Here is a 5,171-nt window from a genome sequence, read left to right on the forward strand (position 1 = left end):
GCATATTAAAATATATAGTTGTTTCTCAAAAAAAAATTATTTTTTCCTTTTCGGCTCATGAAAAAATTCTCTGTGTAGGATCTCCCTTATATAAGGGGTTATAATGTCTGATTAAGAAAAATATGAATAACAATTCTATATTTATGCATAATTTTCTTGTAAAAACTGTAGGCGGTTGATTTTAAAATACAATGGTGTATCTTATGTTTAGTATTAGATGAGTGTTAGAGCAATTTAACCGATCAACTAAAACTACAATTATTTCTGGTTAATATTTAGGGAACAATTAACAAATTTACAATTGCTTATTTCTCCAAAGTAAATGATTAATTTTCATCAACCATTTGAATATTTAGAAACAATATTATTATCGAACCCAAAGGTACATATAACCGTTGCTCAGAACGGTAATCTAAGGTAAACCACAAAGGGTAGAAATGGGGAAAATGACTCTTGGCAACATGAGACGACGCAAAAGAACGATAATCTTCATACGTTTATTATAGTTGACTTTTAAAAATGTGTATAAAACGGAAATTGAAAGAAATTTTAAATGGATAACCTAAATTAGATGTCATATGCTCTATTATTGTCGTCCCAAAATGTTTTTATATTTAATTGACTGGAAATTTTTATTACAACGGGCTTTAATCTAAAGGTGTCTCTAGTCCCCAGGTTCCCACGCCAACTTCGGACCCGGGGCCCAAGTGCTTTTATGTGTTTGAACCTTCTTTTCAGATTTCACATTACTTTAACGGGTCTGTTTGGTATGGTATACAAGAGTAGTACTGAATATAATGTATTAGAACAACGATCCAGTATAATCCCACAAGTGGGTCTGCGGAGGTAATATGTACGCAGACCTTACCCCTACCCCGAAGGGTAGAGAGGCTGTTTCCAGGAGACCCTCGGCTCAAAAAGCAATAGGAGATGATATATTAGTACCATAAAAATGCGTATTAAAAATAACAACAATATATAAGAGATATGAAATATGAAATACAGAATACGAAATACGAAATACGAAATAGATGGCTGGTATAGTACAACTAGAAGGTAAAGTCCTGCATCGATAGACGACCAATGACATTCCTAGTCTAACTCCTAACTGGATAGTCTCACTCTATTGTGCTGTAGAAATATTCACACTCTCCCCTAACATACAACCTTAATGCTCGACCTCCATAATTCCCTATCAAGGGTCATGTCCTCAGTAATCCTAAGTCGCGCCATGTCCTGTCTGATCACCTCTCCCCAATACTTCTTAGGTCTTCATCTACCTCTCCGCATGCCCACTACAGCCAGTCGCTCACACCTCCTCACCGGTGCATCACTGCTCCTCCTCTGAATGTGCCCGAACCATCTGAGTCTTACTTCCCGCATCTTATCCTCCATGGGGGCCACACCCACCTTCTCTCGAATATCTTCATTCCTAATCTTATCCATCCTTGTATGCCCGCACATCCACCTCAACATCCTCATCACTGCTACTTTCATCTTCTGGATGTGTGAGTTCTTTACCGGCCAACATTCAGTTCCATACAACATGGCAGGCCTAACCACTGTTCTATAAAACTTACCTTTTAGTAACGGTGGCACTTTCTTGTCACACAAGACTCCCGACGCTAACCTCCACTTCATCCACCCCACCCCTATACGGTGTGTGATATCCTCGTCAATCTCCCCGATCCCCTGAATAACCGATCTAAGGTACTTGAAACTACCTCTCTTGGGAATGACTTGAGAGTCAAGCCTCACTTCAACTCCCGCTTCCGTCGGCTCAACTCCAAATTTGCACTCGAGGTATTCCGTCTTCGTCCTACTCAACTTGAAACCTTTAGACTCAAGAGCATGTCTCCAAATCTCTAACCTTTAGACTGAATATGATGTATTAGTAATATTGAAATTAGTAATGCTAAAATTAGTTATGTTGAAATTATTTCTTATCTACTGTTTGACTTGGTGTATTAAAAATAACATGCATTGCATAGGAGTGTATACATGTTTATCTATATGTTAAAATCATGGTATTATTAATATCATAGTTTGCTATGTATTAGAAAAAACAATACAAATATAAGCTTTGTGCATTACTAATCCCATGTTTGGTATATTTTTTCAACCTATGTGTAATTAATATCGTATTAGTTATACCTCATATTTGATATTAACTTATGTATAACTAATACATAAAAAATCATAGTATTAGCAAGGCAAAGGTTTTTAATATTTGCCTAAATATTGTTAAAGACATAAATGCCTCTCAAACTTAAAACCTATTCCAAATATTTTTCTCCATACTTTATATATTATCATATTTTAATTAATTTTTTTCCTTCAGAATTTCACTACAATAAAAATAATATAATAATTAATACTAAATTTCAAAGCATAAACTAAATTTTTTTTTAAAAAAAAAATACCCATTTTTTAGTAATTGGTATTTTGTATTCTATGTCATAGAAATTAATTTTTTCTTCTCTTTTAACTTTAATATTTTTGCTCTCTCTCCCCGACCTCTGTTACTCTCTGTTATACTCTCTTTTTCCCCGACCTCTGTCTAACGGTAACTTTGTCGACGACCACCTCCAGAGCCGGCGCCAGCGTCCAACAGGAGACTAGGTAGGCCCCTTTCTCTCTACTTTCTCTCCCTGACCGTTTCTTCTTCTCTCCCTTTCTTCTCCCTCCCAAATCCTAACAGTACCAATCCGACGACTGCCCCCATCTCTCTTCTTTCTCGATTTTCTCTCCTTGCTCTTCTCTTCTCCTTCACCCTTTCTTCTCTCCCTCCCAAACCATAGCAACAGCGAATCCGGCGACTTTGCCGTCGGCGGGGTCCCTCTATTTTTCTTCCTTTTCTTCTTCGACGTAGTGTTTCCGATTTCAGCCATCACTCTTGCATTTTAACTGGGTCGTCTATTATCTTTGACTCCCGACTGTCATTATTTCTTTTTTCTCCAGCGACAGGAGGCCGGTCCGGCGATGCCCATCTATTTTCTTGGTCACATGGTATTTTTGTGTGTTTTTTAGGCAGTATTCGGTGGCTCCTGGTGACGGGCAGGAGGTGCGCACGCAGACGTAGCGGAGCAGGCCAACGAGCATTGAGGTCTCGTAGCCTCGGGGTACACCACGTCGTAATTCGAGGTTCTACTAGCGGGAGTTGGTACCTTGCGTCTCCTGTTTCTCTTTCTTGTGTTAGTTAAATTGTTGTCGTAGTAGTTCGTACTAGTTTAGTCATTCTAGTAGCCTTCTTGTAGTTATAACTTGTTATCTTCAAGTAGGCCCGTTGTTTGTTTTGTGTTAGCATTTTACCCTAGCCTACCGTAGGTATAGTGGTTGTAGTCTGTAATGGTAGCGTAAGGCCATGTCCTCGAGGATAGAGAGTGGTGGGGGGATGGCAGGGAACAGGGTATAGGGCGGGGCACAAAGGGGGCAAGGGGAACATGGGAGCCTATAGATTGAGAGTTGGTTCGTGGAATATAGGGACGTTAACGAGTAACTATATAGAGTTGGAGAAGATTCTCCATAAGAGGAAGGTCAATATAGTTTGTGTGCAGGAGACTAGGCAGGTAGGGTCGAGGGCGACGGATGCAGACGGGTTTAAACTATAGTACTCGGGAGTTAGGAAGGGTAGGAACAGAGTGGGTATTGTTGTGGATAGGGATATTAGAGAGTCAGTGGTAGAGGTTAGGCGGATAAGTGATAGATTAATGGCTATTAAGCTCGTAGTTGGAGGGATCACCTTAATGTCATTAGCTATTACGCGCCACAAGCGGTCTTGGATGAGGAGGTTAAGAGGTGCTTTTGGGAGGGGTTAGATGAGGTGGTGCATGGTATTCCGCCTACTGAGAAGTTATTTATTGGAGGGGATTTCAATAAACATATTGGGTCGTCTGCTGGTAGATATGGCGAGGTGCATGGCGGCTTCGGCTTTGGGGATAAGAACGGATGAGGTATTTCGCTGGTGGATTTCGCAAGAGCTTTTGATTTGGTGATCGTGAACTCTAGTTTTTCAAAGAGGGAAAAACATTTGGTTACTTTTAGAAGTATGGTGGCTATAACAACCTGGCTGGTCGTTTTGATCTCCAATGTGTCGTTCGGCGATTTAAGGTCATAAGTAGCTTTACTTCAGGTATTATGACTTGTGTGCATGGTCGGAATTGAATTTTGGGATGTTTAGAGTTTGATTTGGAAAGACTCTCATTTCGAAAGCTTTAAGTTGAAAGAACTGACTAAGGTTGGATTTTTTACTAAATGACCTCGGAATCGGGATTTTAAGGTTCCAGTAGGTTCGTATGATGATTTTGTACTTGGGAGTATGTCCGGATCGAGTTTTGAATGACTCGGGAGCATTTCGGCACCTATTGTGAAAAGTTGGCATTTTGGAAGAATTTCATAAATTTTGGGTTGAAGTACATTTCAATGTTATCGATGTCCATTTGGGATTCAGAGTCTGTGAATAGCTCTGTATGGTGATTCTAGTATTGGGAGCGCGTCCGGATGTGGATTTGGAGGTTCGTAGGTCATTTCGGGGTCATTTGGTGAAAGTTAGAACTTGAAGTTTTTTGGAAAGTTTGACCGGGAGTGGATTTTTTGATATCGGGGTCGGATTCCGATTTCAAAAGTTAGAGGAGGTTCGTAATGTCGAATGTGACTTGTGTGAAAAATTTGAGGTCAATCGGACGTGATTTGATAGGTTTCGGCATCGAATGTAGAAGTTTGAAGTTCTAACGTTCATTAAGCTTGAATTAGGGTGTGATCCATGGTTTTGACCATGTTTGATGTGATTTGAGGCCTCGAACAAATTTGTGTCATGTTTTGGGACATGTTGGTGTAATTGGATGGGGTCCCAGAGGACTCGGGTGCGTTTCGGGGTGGTTACGGATCGACTCGGGTTGTTTTGGAACTGTTGTTGTTGGTATCTGGTTTCCTTCTTCGTGAACGCGAAGGTAGTCCCGCGTTCACGAAAAGGAACTTTGAGGCTGCTGGGATTTGTCCTTCATGAATGGGAGGCACTAGATGCGAATGCGAGGCAGATGCTAGGAAAGCCTTCGTGAACGCGGCTAAGGATACGAGAACACGAAGAAGAGAGAGGGAACGGGGGCCTGGAGCAATTTAGCCTTCGAACTCGGCTCGTGGATCGTGAACGCTAAGGGTGGTGGTCACAAGGC

Source organism: Nicotiana tabacum, chromosome 3 (genome assembly GCF_000715075.1).
Source record: "Nicotiana tabacum cultivar K326 chromosome 3, ASM71507v2, whole genome shotgun sequence".
Lineage (NCBI taxonomy): Eukaryota > Viridiplantae > Streptophyta > Magnoliopsida > Solanales > Solanaceae > Nicotiana > Nicotiana tabacum.